Source organism: Panthera leo, chromosome B3, assembly GCF_018350215.1.
Source record: "Panthera leo isolate Ple1 chromosome B3, P.leo_Ple1_pat1.1, whole genome shotgun sequence".
NCBI lineage: Eukaryota > Metazoa > Chordata > Mammalia > Carnivora > Felidae > Panthera > Panthera leo.
Genome location: NC_056684.1, coordinates 137486331 through 137508855, shown reverse-complemented (window position 1 = coordinate 137508855; position 22525 = coordinate 137486331). Strand labels below are relative to the sequence as shown.

The 22525-nt window shown below is 52.7% G+C and overlaps 1 protein-coding gene, 1 long non-coding RNA gene and 1 other non-coding gene across 6 annotated transcripts in view; all 3 read left to right on the top strand.

Annotated features, from left to right (window-relative positions):
- The first annotated feature begins 112 nt into the window (after positions 1–112).
- Positions 113–4648, top strand: LOC122223098. Of its 2 annotated transcripts, none has more exons than XR_006204040.1 (4): positions 113–378; positions 1198–1367; positions 1617–1829; positions 2876–4648. It is a non-coding gene; the product is annotated as an uncharacterized LOC122223098 (long non-coding RNA). The 2 variants fall into 2 exon arrangements; XR_006204039.1 differs by lacking the exon at positions 2876–4648 and adding an exon at positions 2114–2219.
- Positions 640–914, top strand: LOC122223449. The gene has a single exon (XR_006204319.1).
- Positions 4649–16576: 11928 nt separating the features above from the next.
- The window catches only part of SYNE3 (spectrin repeat containing nuclear envelope family member 3), a 90114-nt gene continuing 84165 nt past the window's right edge, over positions 16577–22525 (top strand). For all 3 annotated transcript variants that reach the window (XM_042944215.1, XM_042944213.1, XM_042944216.1), the window contains exon 1: positions 16577–16646. The gene's annotated coding sequence lies outside the window, so the exon portion shown is untranslated. The remainder of the gene's footprint in view (positions 16647–22525) is intronic.

The following is a 22525-nucleotide window of genomic DNA, read 5'->3' as shown; positions in this document are numbered from 1 at the left end:
GTCCGGGGCCGGGCGCTGGGGGCCGGGGCGCCCGCGTCGAAGCGGGCGGCCACGTGTCCCGGCTGTGCCTTGGCCGCGCTGCCCGCGTGGGAGCCGAGGCCCGGCCCCGGCCCGGCGGCGCCCGCCTCCGGCGTTCAATTATATCTCGAAAATAACTTTTAAAATTGTGTAACGTGCTCTCGTGTGCATATCCCTTCCGGGTTTGGGGCTTCGTGGACTTTGCAGCCCGCCTCAGTCCTTTGTTGCCCAGGGAGCCACGAGGGAATTGGTTCCCTGGACAAACGTTTTCTGAGCGGGTGCTGCGTGCTAGGCACGGTGCCTGCGCGGGATGCCCGGACTTGGTGCCCAGAGCTCGTCAGCGGGAGAAGTGAGAAGCAGGTACAAAGCAGGGTGCGGGTACAGAGAGGAGGGCAGAAAGCCTCCCGGGCTCGTTGCTTTCTCAGTTTTCCATTGTACCTAGTGCACCTTGAAATATATATTCGCTAGCTCGTTTATTGACTCCCCCCTCCCCTTCCCGGCACTGGACTTTATTCACTACTGTAGCCTCAGTTCCTAGAACGGTGCTTGAGACGTGGCAGGTGCTCCTGTTGGTGGAATGAGCGATTCGGGGAAATCGGGACTCACGTGAAATCGAGACGTGATCTGTAGTCTTGGAGCCGCCCTGGGTTGGTGGTACCCTAGAGCACACCAGACTTGCAGAAAAAGCATACTCCAGAGGAAGCTGAGGCATGACTGCTCAAGAGCCAGCCGTTCTATGTGCAATTTTCCTCTGATAGTTCCTGGGTGCTGTTGCCACGGTGATAATGACCGCGCGGTGTCATTATCTATCGACCGACAGCAAGAGAAGCCTTGCAGTCGAGATATTGTTTAACAGACAGAGTGGTTTCTGTTGGACACTGAGTACTGCTACATTTTTTTTTTTAACCTTACGTATTTTAAAAATGGTTTCGAGAGGTGACCTGTTTTGGAGGTTCTCAACTTTAAAATCAGAGAACGAGGCCGTGCTGGTAACAAGTAATCTTGCAACCATTCTGCCTGAAACTGGGACCCTGGTGAATTGAGAATAAACTCAAGATATTCCTCAGAAGTGCTCGTCCCTGACATATTTATTTCATCCTTATTGATGGTATGGATATGTGATAGTTTTCTGACATTGATCCGCTTCTTACAGAATCCTTTCCCCCCCCCCGTCCCCAGCTTCATGGATTCCAGGTAAATCAGAGGAGCAAGCATCATGAACAGAAGTATGTACAGGAAATGCCGTGGTGCTGAAGCCTAAGCGATGTTGCAGAAGTCCAGGACCTGGTGTGGTTACCAGTTGGGAATGTATTATTTCCCAAATCACCTAATTTTTCCTCATGCCTATAGTAAGTTGGGTTTTTTAAATAAATAAATAGATTAAAAATATAAATATATATTTTTATCTATATAAACATATATATATTTTTATATATTGGTATTGTATTGGTATATATATTGGTATATATATGTGTATATGTGTGTGTGTGTGTATATATATATATATATATATATATATATATGTAATTTGTTCCTGCAAAGCTAAAACTGTTCACTGCCTCCATGAAACTGACCTGTTTCTGTGTTGACTGGAATAGGGAGAAAAATTCGCAGACTTCTCTTCTGAGGATCCAGGGACGTAGAACAATAATGCGAGGTGGCACATCTCTTACCTAGTATGTAGCATTGGCTTGGAAGCTTAGATGTCTTTCTTACTGTCAGACGTTTTATTGAGAACACAGCTGTCATCATAAGATTACAAGTAAACCCTGAGCAGGAAGAATACCCGGCCTGCGTTCTGGGAACTTACAGTAAGTCGAGTTGCTGTGGGCAGTAGAGCATAAGAACGCAGGTGAAACCTAAGGCTATGAGAGAGCATGTCTGTGTTCATTCAGAACACTCGGTGGGGCGGCTTTGATAGCACGGTCAAGGGCAAGGTAAATCTAAACTTTTGGGTTAGGCATCGCAACCAAAGAAATTAAAACAATTTGAAGTTTTTAATAAAGCAGCCAAAAATACAAAATTTTATAGATGTTGAACATACTCCTTTCTGTCTTTGATTTAAAGCCACCCTTATACTCTGGTTTCTCTTCAGATCGAATAAATCTTTCGCCTTCTAAAACCACCGTTGAGGGCGCTTGGGTGGCTCAGTCAGTTGAGCATCTGACTTGATTTCAGCTCCTGTCACGATGTCTCGGTCCGTGGGTTCGAGCCCCACGTTGGGCTCTGCGCTGGCAGCACGGAACCTGCTTGGGATTTTCTGTCTCCGTCTCTCTCTGCCCCTCCCCTGCTCACGCTCTGTCTCTCCTTCTAAATAAATAAACACTTAAAAAAATAAAAAATGAAACCACTCTTGGAGTATTGCCTCCAAACATTGTGATTTAAAGAAACCAAGAAGATGGTACGCGAGATATTTCTTCCAAAGCATCAAACTCTCATGTATGATTTGGCATTTTAGTTTTGAGGTTTTTCTTTAGAAATCTGTTCTATTAATGCCGGAATCACTGTATTATACGCCTGAACCTGATGTAAAACTATACATTGACTATACTGGAATTAAAAGCAAAACTCTTTTCTGTAATGAAAACATGACAAAAACCGTTGTCAGAAATCTGCTTTTATACTCCAATGTATTTTGGGCGTTTTGAGCACGTAAGTCAATTATCTTTATCAGTTCGTGATGTCTCCCATGTGAACATTAGTAGAAGGTGGAGGTGGGAAGTACGCAGAAAGTTATTTAAATCCTGGGATTTTGGTCACAAAATGTAATTAGACCACAAACTAAATAATCGTGCCATGTATAAACATGCTGGCTCAGCCATCCTAAAAACGTTTTTCTCTCTGTGCTTATTTATAGATAAAGTTTTACTGTGTTTCGCACAATCTCTGCTTTCTACCCAGCCCTCCAGAAGCAAATTCAACATTGAACCTATGGTTACAAACCTTAACAAAGTTGAGCTAGTTTCTTCCCATATATCAGCTCTAAATGAAGAGTCCAGATTGTTGAGCCTAAGACAGTACGTTTTCTGAACGCTCAGCAGATCAGCGTTTCCAACTTCAGGTCTTAAAGTCCCTGCTTTATTCTTGCAAAGAGGGTGTGTTTCTATGCATAGGGACAGGTGATACAGACCTGTTGGTCCAAGCCGGCCAGAACATTCTGCAAGTGTCATTTTAAGAGAAAAGTGGCTGTTTGAGCCACCAGACATGCCTCAGCTAAAGTAAAATAGCATCGGAGACCCCGAGTTCCACAGTCATGAGCCGGAACCTGAACCCTTTCGCTGTGGTGCACGGAGCTAGTATCTAGTAATTTTAGAGCATCATTGTGACCGTGGAATTAACAGTTTCCCCAGCTGCCCTAAAAACAATGGAAAGTACGAGAAACCAGGACAATGCCCAGCCCTCTGGGAGAATTTTTGCTAATCCCTAATGCCAGACAGAAACGCCTTTGGGGATTCCTAACCTCTATTTGACAAGCCAGCTGGTTTTATAAATACTGCTCTGGCCATGGGAGTGGCCTCAGTTTTTCTAATCTCTGTTTCCCACATCTCGTGGGCTCAGCCTCGAGTCAGGAAGGAAGGCCTCGTTAGGACCCACCTCTACTGGTCCTGCTCTCCCCTGGGTGAAATGAAGAGAAACGGTGCGCTGTAAATTGGGTTAAGTTTAGTCCGGAACGGACGGGGAGACGCCTTCCCTGAAGAAGCATGCGTGGAAAGCTTGGCTGCCACAGCAGAACCTGCTTCCCTCCTGGGATTTGGAATGTAGAGGTGTGACGTCACCGAGACGGGTTCCTTCTCGGCACTTTCCACCCCTTCCCACCTTCCCCTTCCCGGGTTTGTGAAAATTACGTTTGCGGTGTCTGCGAAGGTTTATGCCGATTTCAAGATGTCTCTATATGAGGGCTGCAGAGTTTTAAGGCCTCATCTGTACTCCGTTCCTCTGCTTCAGAACGTTCGCCGCCCCCACCCCCTGCCCCCAAATAATACCGTCTTGCGTGTGTCGCGTACCATTTTGTTCTTTCTGTGTACGTGAACTCATTTGATCTGTTCGTTAACCCTAGGATAATGGTGCTCGGACGTTGTGGTCCCCAAATTACGTTCTCCGGTATTTGTTGATCACATCTTTTTGGCAGACTCCAGCACTTTTGGTTCCTCTGTGTGTTTTGTTGCCTTGAAAGCACTTTTTTTTTTTATTTTACTGCTGAATCATAGCCTCACAAGCAAGTCCCGCAGAAAATCAAATATTCCTGAATTATCTTTGCTGCATGTGTATATATTGGATACAGATGTGGTTTTTTAGACGCCCTGAAACGAAAATGGCAACAGTTTCACTCCAAAAATCCAATGAAAGAAAATATCAACATGGCTGTTCAGTTCAGAAGCTCTGTGCTCCTTTGTCCTCATGCTGCTGTTACACAGTGAGGACTGAACTTGGGAGTAGCCCTTTAAAATGACACATATTTAAAAAAAAAAAGGGACACATATGCTGGACTTTGTTGAGAACCTCATTTTATTCAGAGGAAAAGAACCCAAATCATAACCTCCTATAAGGTAATAATAAGAATGAAGTGATGGGGCGCCTGGGTGGCTCAGTCAGTTAAGCATCTGACTTTTGATTTTGGCCCAGGTCATGATCTCATGGTTTGTGGGCTCGAGCCCCATGCCCATAGCGCGGAGCCTGCTTGGGATTCCCTCTCTCTGCCCCTCCCCTGCGCGCGCTCTCTCTCTCTCTCTCAAAATAAACATTAAAGAAAAAAAAAGTAATCAGAAACCGTGTTAAGATGAGATTAAAAGTGATAAAACAGGGGCACTTGGGTGGCTCCGTTGAGCGTCCAACTCATGATTTCATCTCAGATCATGATCCCAGGGTCAGGGGATCAAGGCCCTCGTCAGGCTGCGTGCTGAGCGTGGGGCCTGTTTAAGATTCTCTCCCCCCCACTCCACCCCATCCCCTGGTCACTCTTTCTCTAAAATATATTTTTGAAAAGTGATAAAAAAAACTTGATTAATCTTGAGATAAAAGAATCTCAACCATTTAATGAAATTTTTCATCTTTTGCATTATGTGCTTTTTTTGTTTGTTTGTTTGTTTTTTGCCAGCAGATATTTTCCATAAGCTCAAACTGCTAACTATATCCCAACAGCTTCTGAGAAGCTGCCTGGACCCCAGACTGTGGAGAGCAAGGAGCCAGTGCTGTTGTGTGTCAGACCTGTTACGAGGATTTATCCGTTAGCAGAAGGTTATGTCTCCCTCCGATGATCACTGAGGTTGAGGCCAGACGAACATAGAGGAAATTTTCATTGTTTTCTCTTGAATGACCGCTAAGACGTTTTGCCAAGACCACAAATACTCTTTCCGATGAGTCAGAATTGCTCTCTGTACTTCAGCCTTTGAGTCTGAACCCGTGCCCTCGAAATTAAATCTTGCCATCACAGCGATCCAGTTCCGGCCTTCTGCAACCATCCGGCCAGCCAAGGGAGGGAAATTCACCCAGGGTTTGACAGAGGAAGGGGGTGGGGTGGGAATGGGAGGAGACATTCATTAACTGTTCGATTCCTTTACAGGGAAAAAGTGGAGGATTTTAAGTAATTCCCCCCCCCCCTTTTTTTTTTTTTTTGCTTTTATGGCCGGAAAGATCCCTTTTGTTAATTCTAAACTATACATTCTGAAAGTGTAGCCTACCGAGATACAATCAATTGACATCAAATTTCTGTGCGTGGGAGCTTCAGAGTTTCAGGAAAAGACTGTATGAGAAACCAGTTATACTCTGTAAGAGAAAAAAAGGAGAAGTGCTTTGCAAAAATTGAGTGACCAAGAGTTGTGTATGAAAAGCCTTGGGCAGAAGGTGACATATTTCAGGCCCGCCACCCTCTGCAGCTACACACGCAGCTGACCTGGCATTCTCACTTCCGGGGGGGGGGGGGGCGGGGGGCCTGTATCAGCACAGCCCTGTCTGTGTGAGCCGGGTCGGGGTTGGGGGCGAGAGACCCCCACTGGTTCATCTCGCTTCCTCCCATGCAGCTGCAGCCCGGTGATAGTTCACACATCCCGCTGGCTGGCTGGCTGGGGACGGGGCCGATATGATACCCTTTTACTTGAAGGGATTTTTGCTCGTGTTCAAAAGTAACACACGTCTTTCAAAATCATTCTTTCTGTCTTTTGAGAAACTTGGAGCTCTTCCCTAGTGCCTGCCTTTCCCGGCAAGGCAGGTAGGGGGCACTAGTCCTTCTAGGAAGCCAGGGCAGTAAGAGCCAATACCTGCCGTCTCTGTCCTTGCACAGAGTGTCTGGGAAGTCTTCTGCTGGCCGGATTTTTGGAAGAGCCCCTCCATCCTCCCAAGGCCCGCTCTTGTTTTAGGGAAGGCCTAGCTTGCTTACTTTTCTCCCATTACAGCCACAACGCATGAGAAGCAGTAAACTTGCAAGGCTAACGCTAAATGCAGGAGGAAGCAAGGACTACAAGGCCACGAGGAGATTGCAAAAATTAAGAAGCCAAAGCCGACCGTCTTTGGGATTTGTTTTAAAGCACCATTCTGGGAGCATTTGATGTGAGTGGGGCCAACAGCCCTCACATGGCACTATGCCTTGAGCGTTAGAGCCTGGTATAAAAATTCCAAGTCACCAAGAAAAGACTTACGATCCATGTGCTTTGGTGAAGAAGTCAAGGAAACATAGCATATATTAGGTTGCCAGCACAAATTATGCACACTGGCTTTATTAAAGGGGCGATGGTAAAAAACAAACCAGAAGAATACTTTCTTCCTTCATTATGCCAGATAAACAGAATATTATCATCCTCCTGTTATGTATGTCCTTTTAGTCCATGGTAAGCCCCTTAGAAATACTCCGTTGAATTAGATGGTGAGGGATTGAATGCTATGGGCGTACAGTTGGGTCTTTCTAAACCGCGAACCACCTGTTGGGCTTAAGAGAGCTCAGCTAACAGCAGGCCTGCAGACGGCCGTCCGTACAACGGTTTGAACAGTGTCGTAGCGTGCAATCCAGGAGGCAAACTTGGAGGCATCAAGGAACATAACCACTGCGTGTCCTGTGGCCCAGCCCCGTTTTCTCGCTGTTGGGGGCCAAACCCTTCTGGGGTTTTGTACGGATTATGGTGGTGGTGGTTGTTGTTGCTGTTTTCCTGCTCCCCTCCCCCGCCAGCTGACCATCAGCTTCTGGTCTGACAAAATTCATTATTTTGCCCCCCAGTCCTTAGCACTTAGTACACGCTCCATGCATAATTCTCAAGCGAAGAACCTGTACCACGGTGAGCGATACAGGACAGTATCTCAGAAATCCCAAATTGCATGAAACTCACACTGCCGACCACCGATGCCAGAGGATGTGAAGACACATTCCCCCAGGGATGCTAAGCAGGGTTCAGTGGTCAGCAAGACACTCCTGCTCCCCAGGGCCTCACAGCCAGATGGCGGGGACAGATGCAAGAATGTCCCGGTGCTGGTGCCGGTGGGCCCCCCCCCTCCTCCTTCCAGGGCAGTGAGTCAGCGCCTCTGGGACCAGAGAAAGCTTGGTAGAGGGGTCGGCACTTGAGCTGAGTGTTGAAAGAAGGGTGAAGAGCCGCTGTTTGAAAAAGGAAGGATGGTCCAGGAGAGGAAGCATCCCCGGCAAAGGCACGGAGGTCGGAGCTCGCTCTGGGGAGAGGAGGACCCGTGGACCTAGCTGAGGGGCTCGGATCTCCTCCCCAGAGTGAGAGAAGGTCACGGAAAGAGTGTAAGCTGCGGAGCTCTGGAGAGTTCCCCCTGGCGGGCACGTTGAACGTGAAAAGGAGGTGGCAGGGTGGCAGAGGGGGGCCAGGAAGGCACCGGGGTGAACAGAGGGCACCAGTGTGAGGGTTTCCCTGAGGATTTGGTGACTGGCTGGGAAGAAAAGCCAGGGCCTTGGGCTTATCCCCGGGTTTCTGGCACGGCAGCTGCTGTCTCCTCCTTACTGAGGCTTGGGATAACAGGGGAGAAGGGGGGGATGGGAGGGCGAGTTGTGAATTGCTTTCGGACATTCAGAGGGGACTCGAAATCATTAAGTTGTACCTAAAATATGGGGGCACAGAGGGCGCCTGGGCGGCCCAGCCGGTTAAGCGTCCGACTCTTGGTTTCGGCTCAGGTCACCATCTCCTGTCTCGTGAGACCGAGCCCCGCATCGGGTTCTGCGTTGACAGTGCTGAGCCTCCTTGGGGGTCCTCTCTCTTCTCTCTTTCTCTCTGTCCATCCCGTGCTCGCTTGCTCTCTGTCTCAAATAAGTAAAAACTTAAAAATTAAGTTAAAATGAAATAAAAGACAACGTGGGAGCACAACACTCAGTCTGTTGCCTCCACAGGTCTGGGCCTGATGGCTGGAGATTTGGGTGGGAAGAACAAGAAAGGGAGCTGCAGAAGAAATTGGGGAAGGTGTGCAGTCAGGAAAGAGCAGGCCATGGGACTGAAAAGGAGGCAGGAGGCAGAGAGGGCACAAAGGACCCAAGTATCGCCTGGATCTGGTGACCGAGGTGAGCATGGTTGGGGGCTGGAGCGGCCAGGGTGTTCCCTGGACCTCTCAGGGTCTCTGGAACACGGAGCCAGGCCAAGGGGTGTGGAAAGTGACTTCTGGCTGTCATCCCCGGGCGGACGTGCGAACTCAGAGTCTGTAAACCGAGCAGACAGGCCCCGGTGCTTTTGCCCAGAGTCGGCAGTGACACGAGCAGACATTTCAGTGTGGATGGTGAACAGCCTGGGCTCCCGAGGCGCCGTGCCAGCAAGGGCCTTTCTGGAACACCCGAGGACACCAAAAACGTGTGCGCGCGGGGCTGCCTCTGCCGAGTGTGGCCTTTTCATCAGCCGGGAGGGCGCACGGAGTGGCACTGGCCGTTCCTCTCTGCATGCCAGCTCCACAACATCAAAGAGGAAACTGAGGAGGAGGGTTCTTTCAAATCTTAGGCCAGGTGCAGCTCCTGCAGCAGCGGGAACTTGCGAGCAGACCGTCTAGAAAGCGCTCCTTCTGCGAGTCTGCGGTCAGCCGTTTGCTGCAGGATCCTTTTTTGTTTTTGTTTTTGTTTCCTTTGCGGCAAGAGCCTAATGCTCTGTGCATGAGGCCCTGCTGGGGAACATCTTGGGCCATGGAGAACTGTCCCCAAGAGCAGCAGGGTTTCGCACAGAGCCCGGACCTGCCGGCTCAGGCACAGGGCCCCCCGGGGCGGGCCGCTCCCCTGCTGATGGAGGGGGCGACGCGGAAGCCCCGCCTGGGAGCCTGGGTTCCGCTGCCCCCACGCCAGTGCCAAGGCCACGCCCCTGCGTGCCTGCCAGGCGGGGCCCAGAGGCCTCCCGGCTTCCCGGGCACGCTGCCTACCGCACAGCACCTCTACGTTATCGCCTGCCCAGCCCAGCCGAGCCCGCTGAAAAGCAAGCCGAGAACACTTCGGCAGGTCACAAAAACGTGTCTCCAGGGGGCAAAAGACTGAAAGATTTCTCTTGCCCCCGTAGCGGAGAAGTCTTCCTGACTCACAGCCTCTTCCTGAGCTGGCTTCTGTCCTCAAGTTTTGTTTGCAAGCATCGTAATTGCAGGATCTAATTTCCCACAATAGCACACATTTGCACAGACAACGAGTCTGTGGCACATTCTCATCATCCTGACGCTCATGGACAGCTCCTGCAGGGAAGACAGGGCGAAACCGGCCCCACTTTCTAGATGTGGAGACAGTGTGGGGGCGGGGGGGGGGGGGGGTACATGGCCCAGCAGGGTTAGCCAGCGGGGTGGGGGGGGGACGCAGAGCCCAGAGGGACCACCACGTCGGAGATTCTCACCCAGCGAGCCCTTCATGCTGCCCGCCCACCCCAGGGCTGGCAGCAAGGGTGCCCTCAAGGCTGCATTTCGTTTTCAAAACGAAAGCAGACAAATAAGCCAGGTTGCTCGCATCCTGTCGCTTAAACCAAAATGATGAAGTCGTAAGGGCGAGTGGTCGTGGACGCTGTGACGGAAGACAAATCATACCCCTCGTACATTTAGCAGCCACGGAGAAAGCCAAGTGCGGACGTGGCTTTTGTGGTATACAGCGATTCAGAAAACACGAAAGCACGTTATCTGAAATGCACTCAGCCAGCCTGGGTGTTTTATGGTATAAAGCTGGGAGTTTGGTGCCTTTCTTGCCGCACACACAGGTAATCAACATAACCAGAGCGTTCAGTCCTGCTGTTTATGTGTGCACACACGGAGCAGACTTCTAGGCTGGTCCTTGCCTCTCACAGCAGACACACACACGCACACACACACACACACACACACACACAGAACAGGCTTCCAGGCTGGCGCTTGCCTGTCACAGCACACACGTGACATGCAGGGTTCTCACCTGTTGCTAAAGCTGGTGCCGTTCTTTCCAAAGCACTTTAAGTTTTCATCTATAACCTTGACCCCTAAGGAATTCATCACACCAGGGAAGCCAGAGTTTAACATTCCGGGTTCAACGTAACTCTGTGTAAAAATATAACCTAACAAATGGGTGGGAATTGAATCACGACCAGGAAATGGTCCTCCGCCGTTCCCACCAGACAGACGGAATCCACAGCGATTAAGTGTGGCCCGAGGCCAGAACGCCTGGCTCTGTACCCTAGATGGGTCATACGATAGCTGTGTGATGACGGGCAAGTTATTAGCCTCTCTATTCCGTCATTTGTAAGATCGGTTAATAGTAGCCACCCTAGAGGGTCGTGATTGGGGCGCCTGGGTGGCTCAGTCGGTTGAGCATCTGACTTTGGCTCAAGTCATGATCTCGCGGTTCATGAGTTCGAGCCTTGGGCTCTATGCTGACAGCTATAGGGTCGTGATGAGGAGCAAGTGAGTTAATATGAGTAAAGGCTTAGTACCGTGCTTGGCACGTAGTAAGCCCTTAATCAGTGTTAGGTATCATCATTACCCAGAACGCCTTCCCCCAGACACTTGGGCCTTCACTCCTCCCATTTCTGGATTCCTCTAAGGTTCAGTTCTGTACCGCGCAGCCTAGCATTTGATAACGTGCGGTGCTGTCTTGTCATTTCAGCGTCATTTCAACGTCTGAGTCTCACTGTTGCTCCCTCGATAGATGGCAAGTTCCCGATGGTAGGAACCACAGAGTTTGCTTTTGCCGGATTTCCACAACTCACAGCCCAGTCCTGGGCAACCACCACACACACATAAACATCCCGGGAGCGTGCGTATCACTGTAAGCAAGTAGGAACCCACCTGGGGGTGCGGCATTACGGACGGGTACTACAACCAACAGCTGAAACACCAAGTGGGAAGACTTCTATTGACCCCCCCAAACCCGTACTGAATGTTGACCACTGCTCTACTCACAATAGCCCCAAACCGGAGACGACCCAGTTGCCCTTCGGCAAGTGAGTGGCTAGACAAACAGTGGTCCGTCCGTGCCATGCAATGGAGGGGTACGAACTCTTGGTACAGAAACACTCCGGAAGAATCGCCAGTGAATTCTGCTGAGTGACAGTAGCCAATCGCCAAAGGTTACACACTGTATGATTCCATTAACGTGCTATTCTTGAAATGGCAAAATTATAGAAATGCGAATGGATTAATGGTTGCCAGGGGTGAGAGAGGGGATAAGAGTGGGGGAAACACCTGCATTCTGATGGTGTCAGCCTCAACATCCTGGTTGTGATGCTGTGCTACGTAGGTAATGTCTTTTTTGCAAGACATTACCATTGGCGGAAACTGGGGAAAAGGTATAGGGATCATTCAGCCTAGTTTATTACAACTGCATAATCTACAATTATCTCCAAATCAAAGGTTTAATTAAAAAAAAAAACCACTTACGGGGTGCCTGGGTGGCTCAGTCGGTTGAGCGCCCGACTTCAGCTCAGGTCATGGTCTCGCGGTTCGTGAGTTCAAGCCCCGAGTCAGGCTCTGTGCTGACAGCTCAGAGCCCGGAGCCTGCTTCAGATTCTGTGTCTCCCTCTCTCTGCCCCTTTCCCGCTCATGCTCTGTCTCTCTCTGTCTCTCAGAAAATGAATAAACGTTAAAAAAAAATTTTTTTTTTAAAAACCGCTTATGGTGTTCCCAGAAGAAGCAGAAAGACTAGATAGGGTTGCCCATGGATGGGAGAAATATATAGCAAGCCTCTTCTAGAAAGATTTTATTTTTTAGGAGTGAAGTTTGTCGATTGTACTTGACATTTTGTCTCTGTTAGTACTTAATCCTTGGAATATATTAACAGTCGTAATACGATTAAAATTCACACAGTTTTTTATTATTTTTTAAAATTTATTTATTTCGAGAGAGAGAGAGAGAGAAAATGTTTGAGCACGAGAGGGGCAGAGAGAGAGAGGGAGAGAGAGAGAGAATCCTAAGCAGGCTCTGCACCATCAGTAAGGAGCCTGACTCTGGGCTCGAACTCACGAAACACGAGATCATGACCTGAGCTGAAATGGAGTCCGATGCTTAACCGACTGAGCCACCCAGGTGGCTCAGGTTTTAAACTGAGAGGAGTAACCGGGAGGTGGTCCTGCTCTAACTCCCTCGTTTCCAGATTCAGAAACTCAGAAGTGGCCCAACGTTCCACAACTAACTAGCAGCATTAACCAGGACTGGGACCCAGTCATCCCAGGATCCAGTCCTGTGTTTCCAACACACTCTGTGTCTTTATTTTATAAAAGCAGCACAGTTCATGTGTGTAGACGGGTGTCCTGAATTACTCCGGTTCCCATGCTTGGTGCCTGATAGGACTCGTGGCCCTCCAGCAGGGGTGTCCCTGCCCAGTTACAGGGTGGCTGCTGCTGGTGGGGTCAGCAACGTACTCTGAGAACGATCCAGGCTGGTGCCCCACCCCTCCCCGCTACAAGCCCATGATAGGACCAGAGTGGGAAAGACAGAAGAGCACTCAGAGAGCTGGTTAGAAAGAAAACAGAGGACGAAGCCGCTGAGAGCAGAGCCAGGATGAGAACAGCTCTCCTGCCCAGCTCAGGGCTTCTCTGAGGAGGCACCCCAGAAACGGCCACCCCCGTGCGAGCTTTTCATCGCCCTGCGGCCAATGGGACCGACTTAAGTCATCACGAGGGGAAAGCCAGGCTAGAGACAGAGAAGTGGCAACAGAGGTTTCCGGAGCGCCAATTACCACGTGGGACCCTGGGCAGGGCCCCTCCTTCCTGCCCCCTTGCCTCAGTTTACTCACTCCCACAACAAGAGGTTTGGATGAGCCCGGAGAGCCACTCCAGCTTGTGTTGTAAGCTCCTCATGGAGACCGAACACACAGACAACTAAAAATCATGCCTGCAAAACAAGACTTGTACGGATCGAGGTGGAGGTAACAGACCAGGTAACAGACCTGGATCAGTTCCCCCGGCTCAGTGAGTCGGCCCCTGCTTCCCCACGGGTGGTGGTGGCGATGTTGGCTGCAGGGAAGAGAGATGGGGGGAAGGAGCAGAAATTTCACTTTTCGGGAGACATTTTGTACGTTACACAAACAGCCCCCGCCGCCAAGTGAGTCAGAATTTCCGAATGGCATAATTTTAGGGCCTTCTTGCGGTTCCCTCTCTGGGCCACTTCTGAAAGGGAGGCCTCAGGGCGGGGTTTCCTGTGCTCAATTCCAGAGATGACAGAGGGGCTCTCCCCCACCGTCCTTTGCCAGAATTTTCTTTCCAGATCAGTTTTCGTTTCCACGAATTTCTCTAGCAGCGGGTGATGCTGAACACGAGGTGAAGGCTTCATAGCCCTCCGAGTTGCCAACTCCCCCTTTCTCCCGCACCGATTCCTCAAGGCTCTCCCCTCCGGCATGGACTACTTTGGAGTGGCCGAGGACTGCCGCAGAATTCGCGAAAAACAAGGCCCTGTTTTTCATGGCAGGCTTAAGAAAAGCAATGGGAGAGGGGCGCCTGGGTGGCTCAGTCGGTTAAGCGTCCGACTTCGGCTCAGGTCACGATCTCGCGGTGAGTTCGAGCCCCACGTCGGGCTCTGTGCTGACTGCTCAGTGCCTGGAGCCTGTTTCAGATTCTGTGTCTTCCTCTCTCTGACCCTCCCCCCACTCATGCTCTGTCTCTCTCTGTCTCAAAAATAAATAAATGTTAAAAAAAAAAAATTAAAAAAAAAAAAAAGAAAATGGGAGAGCATTCTCACAAATCCCCAAGCCCGGTAAAGCTAAAGATAATAACTGATGACAATAAACCTACTAATACGTGCCCAGCATTTTTCAGCTTCTGGATATTTTTTTTTATCACATCTATTTTCACCTGTGGAATATTATTGCTATCTCCACTTAAGAGATGAGAAAACTAAGGCTCTACGAGGTTGCATGGCTTGCTAGGGTTCATTCAGGAAAGTAGCAGAGCCGGGTCCCGAATGCGGGTCTGGAAGGTTTGAAGCCGGTGCTCTGTGCTCTCTAAGCACCTCACGGCCCCGTTCAGGAGACAGCCCCCTGGACACGGAATCCTTGCACCGGGACTTCCTCCTCCCGGGGGGTCCTATCCTACTCCGTGCCTCCCTCTCCATATCCCCAGGGACTAGCACATAGTAGGTGCTCAGGAAATGTTTGATGAGAGACCGCATCGCTGTTTACCAGAACCTGTGGCGATCACACCATACCCGGAACAGCTCACGTGAGCCGGTGCTCACGCCTTCAGGCGCAGAACCATTCAAGATGGATTCCTGTTATCAGGCCCATTTAACAGAAAAGGAAACCAAGAATGAGTAACGAGCAGAAAGCTGCCAACTCGGGCAGTTTGGTGCCAGGGCTTGAACTCCCTACCCCAGCTGTGCCCCACCATGGCTCACCGCAGGAAGCCGACCGCTGGCGGCCAGCTGCTCTGTCTTTCCAACAGCGCCGGTGGGGCCATTTTCGCGCTCGGGCAAAGCCCCTGACCTCTGTGCGTCTCAGTCTCCACCCTAAGATAGAACCAATTAAGCTTTTCCTAATTACCCAGAAGACCTGTGCAGAGGTGTAATGGGGAGACCCACGTGAAAGCTGTGGGGGGAAAGCAAAGAGCGCTATCCAAGCACAGGCATCGCGATCGTAATTGGCCTCTGGGCCTTCCACGCGGCTGTCGTGACCCCAAGGCTGGTGTCAGCGTTTCGATGGAGTCAAGATGATAATGAGGAACATAATAAGATACCTAGAACGGGTCAAGGGGAAGCAGGGGAGAGGCCCTTTGCTGGCAAGTCCTATGACCCTGTGAATAATCATAGCTTAATGAAGGGAGTCCTGAGTCCTGCCTTAGGAGGTGTGGCTGACACTGGCATTCTAACTCCAGCTTGGTCTACCCCAGTGTTAATTCTGGCCTTTGGCATTCTTCTCCTTTGCCCTCAGTTTGCAAAAGACACACGCGTGCGCGCGCACACACACACACACACACACACACACACACACACCATGACTATCTGGTCCTGTTTTACAATTTAATCTTTCTCTTAGGACACTGATTTTTATACTGATTTATTCAACAAATACGGATACAGGAAAACACCCTCCAGGAAGCACTAGACTTGGGGCAGCTCCCTAACTCCTCAAGCCCAGCCTCCATTTCCTCATCTGCAAAATGGGCATAGCCACACTTAAGGTGCAAAGCCTGGAGTCCCCGTGGTACATAGTTCCACCAGTTGTGTCCTTAGCGGCTCTCATCCCCACCCAAAGGAGACAGAACCAATCAGGCAAAGATGTAATTAGTCTGACAAGGATCAGGGCTGGGGTGGAGAACAGTTCAAAGATCCCTAATGCGCTGGGAGCCAAAGGCACAGAGGCAGATAAGATTCAGACAGTCTGCCGTGAGGTTTAAGAGTTCGTGGAGTTGCGGATCAAACGCGGGACGGTAAGCCTGTTGGGCGGCGGTGGGGACAGAAGGGAGACACTTACCGGGGCCTTGCGGTTTGTGAGATGTCCAGATTATGCCTTTAATTCACATTTCCTTGGGGCTCACCCCCCCTCCCCCCTCCCCCGCAGTCGCTTCCTCTGGACATCCTCGGGGGCTCCCATCTGAGCCCGGGGCCCAGAGAGATTCCCCCCCGCGGTGGCTCCGGGCACTGTGGGGTAGGAGTGGCCGGATGGGGCGCCCCCACTGTCAGGCCAGCTGATAGGTGTCACTTCCTCCTTGGATTTCGCGCCTCCGGGAGGAGTGCCCCTGCCTTTGGCCGCACCTCGGCTCTGAGGGGGGCCAGACCTGCCGGCCCCCCTCGCCTTCTCCCCAAATCTGGACGCCGGAGGATCTCCCTCCCCAGATCCAACTTTCCCCCGGGGGACAGGCAGCTCCGTGCCCTCCCGAGGATGAGACCCAGGCGGAGGCAGGCGGGGGTCCGGGGATCCGGACGGCTCCTGGGCCGGAGGGAACAGCCCGGGGCGCGGAGCCCGGGGGTGAGGATGGGGAGCCCCCGCGGCGGCGCTCCTTCCCGCGGAGGGGGGCGGTCTGCGATTGGGCGCCGCGGGGCTGGGGCGGTGCGCCGGGGGCCTCCGCCTGGAGCGCGGGGCCGGGCGCGTCCAGCTCGGCCCGGCCGGGTGGCACGGCCCCGGGGCGGCTCCCGCGGCGGGTCCCCGAGGGGACTGGGCGGGGCCGGGGGCGAGTGTCCGGCCCCGCCCCGGCCCCGCCCCGCTCCGGAGCCGCCCGGGACGCAGGGAGGAGGGCGGCTGGGCCGGAGCTGCCCGCGGCGCCGCGCTCCTGCACGCTCCGGACCCGGTAAGTGGCGCGGGGCGCGGAGGCCGAGCCGGGGCCGGGAGGGTCGGGGCCGCGGCCCCCGGCCCAGCCCCGACGGGCCTCCCAGGGATCGGGGTCGCCGACAGTCGAGGGGACCTGGGGAGGCGCGCCCAGCGCGGGGGCGGGGGCCCTGGCGTGACAGCTGCGGGCGGGCGGGTATTTTTAGTTTAAACCTAACCGATCCCTGCCGCCTGCGAAGTCCCCGAGCCTTTCCGCTCCCCAAGCCTGGAGGCGCGGCCCCCAAGAAAAAGCCCCAGAGCCCTGGGCAGCGTGTCCCCGGCGGGCCGGGCGCCGCCTCCAGTCTTCACTCAGCCGCCGCTTGGGGCCAGCGGACCTGTCACCGCGGGCCCGCGCCGCCGGCTGTCCCGGGCCTGGGCAGCAATCGCGGGCATCAATACCCCCTCCTGGCGACCACGCGCTCGCTTCCTAGTGCCTGGGACAGCCCGGAGCGGGCGCGCTGGAAGTGGGGGGGGGGGGGGGGGCGAGTAACCCCGGACAGCTTCGGGTTCATTCAGACACCTCCCGGCTGTGCCGCTTTGGGCAAGCCGCTCGGCCTCTCTGAGCCTCATCCCACATCTCTCAAGGAGGGCGTAGTGAGGCCAAAGATCTCTTGCGGGGCTGAGCGAGCCCCCAGTGGATGCTGACCACCTTTAGGGTCTTCAGATCTTGACTCTAGACAGTGGGCCCGGTGGATGTAACCAGGCAGGCAGCCGGTGAGGGGGGGGGGGGAACCTGACATGCGAGGGAAGCATGCCCCATCCCAGGCGAGTGAGGGCAGGAGGAGACAGTGAGGGACAAGAGACTGCCCTCCCAGAAAAGGGAGTATGTCACAAAATCACTGCCATTCTGAGCTTGGCGGGACGGCCTCCTTCCTCCACCAAGAAGAGAGGAAACAGGCCCAGGGATGGGCAGCGATTTCCCCGGGGCTGCACGACTGAGAACAGAATCGGGCTCTCTGGAAGGGTCAGGCCCTGCCTCCTGCACAGCCAGCAGCCCCCAGGGGTCAGGGGCTAGGAGGTGGGAGGCACGAGCGGGTGCCACCGGGCTGTTTTTGCTCTGTTTCCCGGAACCGGTCCCCAGCGGGGCTCTCTGACACGTGTGGGTCTGCACATTCCTCAAGCAGGACCTCTCTCTGCTGCCCGACAGCCGCAGCTGTGTCCAGCCTGCTGGCCCCAGGGCGCCGTTTTCAGCCAGAGAGGCCTCTCTGAGGGCAGCTGGAGCGGGGAGTGGGCTGGGAACTCCTCCTGTCTTGCTGGGGGTCCTGAGGGGAGGGGTGAGGATCTGGGCTCTGGTTTCTGCCTCAGGGTGCAGGCTGGCCCCCTGCAGACACCTTTCAGGGTGAGTTTGTCTCCATGGGAACAGCCCTGTAGCACAGCTGCTTTGCATGTTCTGTTGCGGCCGCAGACCTGTCTGTGCCTGGGTGCCCCCCCCCCCCCCATCTCCTGATGCAAAAACCTGGGGCAGGGACAGCTGTGACTGCCGTCCTAGGGAGGTAAGACCGGACAGGTCCAGCACAACCCCCTAAAAGCCTTGGGGCCCCCGAGAGCCAAGAGGGCTGAGGGCCTTCCCGTGTTGCCTAGCTGTTGAGAATGGGGGTGGCCATGTTAGACTCCCTGGGTCCAGTCCTGCCTTGGCCTTGGCCTTGGCCATGAAAACCTCCCTTCCCCTCTCAGAGTTTCGGTTTTCTTCCCCACGAGAGGGGGAATAACCGTAGCACCCACATCGTGGGTGCCATGAGCATTCGATGAGATGGTCCACGAATAGTGTTTTGTAGGGTGCCAGGCACCGCACAGCGTTGTCACCGTGTAGGGTGACGGGACCTGGTTGGGACACCTGAGTCCCTCCCCCCTGCCCACCTCAGCTCTGCCCTTGCCTCTCTGCCTTGATTTCCCGTGTCTGTCAAATGGTGGGTGGCCCTGGATGATCTCCCTCAGAGCTTTTCCATCACGGAAAGCTGGTCTTTGAGCCAGGCAGAGACATTTGAGAGGGGTCTGCCAGGGGATCCCCTGTGTCTGTGGGCTCCTAGGAAGCATGTTCTGTCTCTCACCTCCTATGACCCCGACGAAGGCCAAGGCTGGTGCCATCGCTGGCCCATTTACGGATGAGGAGACAGATTTCAGAGGTCAGGGGTGGCTGAGTCAGGATTCGAACTCGGGGCCTTTGACTTGCTGATCTTCATTACACCACACAGCGCGTCTCAGGCAATAGAAAGAAATGATGCTAATCACCGGGCCAACAGTATGGGCGAGGCAGGATCCCGCTCATCATTAAGACATTGGCATTTGCCGGGAAGAATGGATTCTGAACTTTCTTCCCCCGTTAACGTCTGAAAGTAGCCCAGTAGGGCCACCACGAGAGGAACCTGGGAGGGGGAGATGGAAGTTCTGGAATTGTCCACTGACCCTCTCCACCCCCAGGGAATCACGACTTCAGGATTTGGGGATGATGTTCCTGGGACTGAGCTGCCAGGAAGCACATGGGGGACAGTCCCTGCAGCCAAAGCCTCAATTTTGTCTTCTCTAAAGTAGAGATAAGAGGCCCCCTGTGGGGTTGCTGTGGGGATAAATGAGACAATTGGGGACAAGCCTCAGCAGAATGCCCCGGGGGGGTGGGGACACATCATAGGAGGAGTTACCGTGGTTTTATTATTCCTAATCCACCTAATGCGATTGTGACAATGTACTGTGGCCTGCACCTCTTGCCTGGATTTCTAGGCAGCAGACTCTGTGCAGGGAATCCCAGCATCTCCGAAATGCTTTGAAAGGCAGGGCACAGAGCTGCTAATTATGAAAGCTCAAAACACAAACACGAATGAGGAGTCGTTTCGCGATGCATACACGAGAAGTCAAGCAATCGTGGGGCAGAGCTGATCATGGGGTGGGGGGGGGGGTGCGTGGGCAAGAGGGGATTGGTAGGGTCATGGGGTCCGTGATAGAAGAATTTACCTTGGAACTACTGGTGACGCCGTGTAGGTTTTATGTGTGCCTCTCTATATGGAGTCTTTTTTTAAATTTAAGCAGATTTTATGAAAAGCAGGGAAATGGTAACCCCCAAATCAGGGTGGGGAAGAGGGCACGGGGTCAAAGAGGAGCCAGGTCCAGTCTCGGTGGGATCCATTATGTTTTTCTGTCGAGTGGTGCAGTCGTGGGTGCTATTAAAGTATTTTTATGCTTCATCAGTTACAAATATACATTTGTTTATACACATACATGCCTATATATTCCATTGCGTATATCAAATCTTACATGCAGATACAATTAAAAGGTAATGTGAGGGGTGCCTGGGTGACTCAGATGGTTAAGCGTCTGACTTCGGCTCAGGTCACTAATCTCGCCGTTCGTGAGTTCGTGCCCCACATCAGGCTCTGTGCTGACAGCTCAGGGCCCGGAGCCTGCTTTGGATTCTGGGGCTCTCTCTGCCCCTCCCTCTCTCTCTCAAAAATAAATAAACATTAAAAAAAATTTTTTTTAAAGGTAATATGAAACATTTCACAAAGCTCTCACGGGAAATCAGACTCTTCCCACAGATTCAAGTGGTAGTCTGGCTGGATTTGATAAAACACGACAAACACAAACCCTACCGTGTGACAGACCCATGGCATCTTACGCGGAGAAATCATCTCCCTCTCTGAAGACACACGACTGGGAGATGGTGTAAATGGTCTGCAATCTCAGATTATCTATGAGAGTTTTTAAGGTCTTGGCGTGATGATTTATGCTTGTGAATCAGAAAATCCTGAAATATTTGAGCTGGGAGGAACCTCGGGTCCCCTGGACACAACCTGTTGGCTTTTGTGGCTGGTGGAAGTGCCCCGGCCCAGGTCCACATCAGGCCCAAAGGTAGGGAAGACAGCTTGCTGTGTGTTGCCACATCTGAATGCCTCTCGCCGCGACACCACTGTGGCAAGGGCCCCCTGGAGACAGGGCAACGGGTGGCCCTGAGATTAAACTAAGATTTCCATTTATTTATTTTTTTACTCGTTTATTTATTATGTTACTTAAGTTCACATTTATCCGAGATTAAAGTGATCATTTTAATTGTTGAACGTGAGAAGAGAGCTGCCACGTGCAATGACCACACGACTTCCGGAACTTACACAAACGCAAACGTCACCAAAGGACCTGCATAAGCAGTGCCCACGCTCTCCTTTCCCATGAAACCGGCCTTGGGCAGCCACTCCTATTTTTCCTGTTCTTTGTGGGGCATGCTGGATATATTTAGAAGTTATCAGGACAACTTAACCGCTACGGGTATGGTTATCGCCATTTTGCATCTGGGGAAACAGGGTCAGAGAGGTTGAAGGCCTTGCCCCAAATCCCATGGCAGGTGAGTAAATGATGGGGCGGGAGCTTAACCCAGAGGATGCGCTGAAAAGACGGGAAGCTTTTTTCTCGTGTGCTGTGCTGTGAACGCAGCCTTCGCTCCTCCGGAGCTGCAGTCCCTGTCGTCCCGGCCCAGCTGGCAGGTGGGAGGGACATGCCCTTGTCCAGGGTCGTTGGGTGGTTTCTGCCCAGCTGTCAGATCACAGGAGGCTCTCGAGCTGGGCGGGTCTAACCGCCACACCTTCTTCCTTATGACGGAGTGGGGCAGCGGTGCACTGAGATTTGGGGAACCCATCCCACTTGGGGCCCTGGTGCTTTGAATGCTCACTTCGATTCCTGGCCACCTGCCTTCTGCCCAAATCCAAGGTGTTCTTTGGGTCTTCCCTCTGCAGAGATAGCTGTCCGGGCCAAAGGGTCTCAGAGCGCCGGATGCCCCAGGACTGATGCATTTGGTGGTGGTTCTGATGTGCGTCGGGCACGGAGACATCGGTTGTGTCCAGCTTGTGTGCTCCCTTGGGGAGTGGAGACCTGGGGCCGGGTCCCCCTGCTCTGTGTCCTGTGACCCCATTTTTTTCCTAAACGGTATTTTTTTTTAATGCTTATTTTTTGAGAGAGGGAGAGAGAGAGCGAGGGCGGAGGAGGGGCAGAAAGAGAGGAGACACAGAATCCGAAGCAGGCTCCAGGCTCCAAGCTGTCAGCACAGAGCCCGATGCGGGGCTCGAACTCACAAACCGCGAGATCATGACCTGAGCCGAAGTCGGACGCTAACCGACAGCCACCCAGGCGCCCCTTTGTGACCCCATTTTTCACGTGCCTGATGGGGCTGGTGCTACCTCCCCATAGGGCAGGGCTTAGGACCCGCGGAGACAGAACTGCACAAGTCGGGCATCTTTCAGACGCTGGGAAACAAGCCCTCAGTGTATGTGCCTGCGGGGAATGTGTGTGCAGTGTTCTCGAACTGACAGCTGCAGCGGAGAATAAGAGAATGCCAGAGCCAGCCGGAGCCTTGGATTCCTCTCATCTGAGCCTCTATTTTTACCCCTGGGGAAACTGAGTCTCCGCAATTAGAAGTGACCGGCCCAGGGGCACCTGGGTGGCTCAGTCGGTGAAGCGTCCGACTTTGGCTCAGGTCACGATCTCACGGTCCTTGAGTTCGAGCCCCGCGTCAGGCTCTGTGTTGATATCTCAGAGCCCGGAGCCTGCTTCGGATTCTGTGTCTCCCTCTCTCTCTCTGCCCCTCCCCTGCTCATGCTCTGTCTCTCTCTGTCTCAAAAATCCGTAAAAACATTTTAAAAAAACTTAAAAATAAAGAAAGGAAGAAAGAAATGACCGGCCCAGGTCTCTCTGTGGTGCCTCGGGGCCAACCTGGGATCTGCGATGGTGTCTGCTGGTCCTCGGCCAGCATTCTTCCCTCGCAGCCACCTTCCCTAAAAGTCTGTTTGGTCTGTATTCATGCCTGACACACTGCGGGCTGGTCACGTGATGAAAATGGGGAGGCTTGTCTTTGGGGTCGGGCCCTCCCACTCATCACCAACGCCT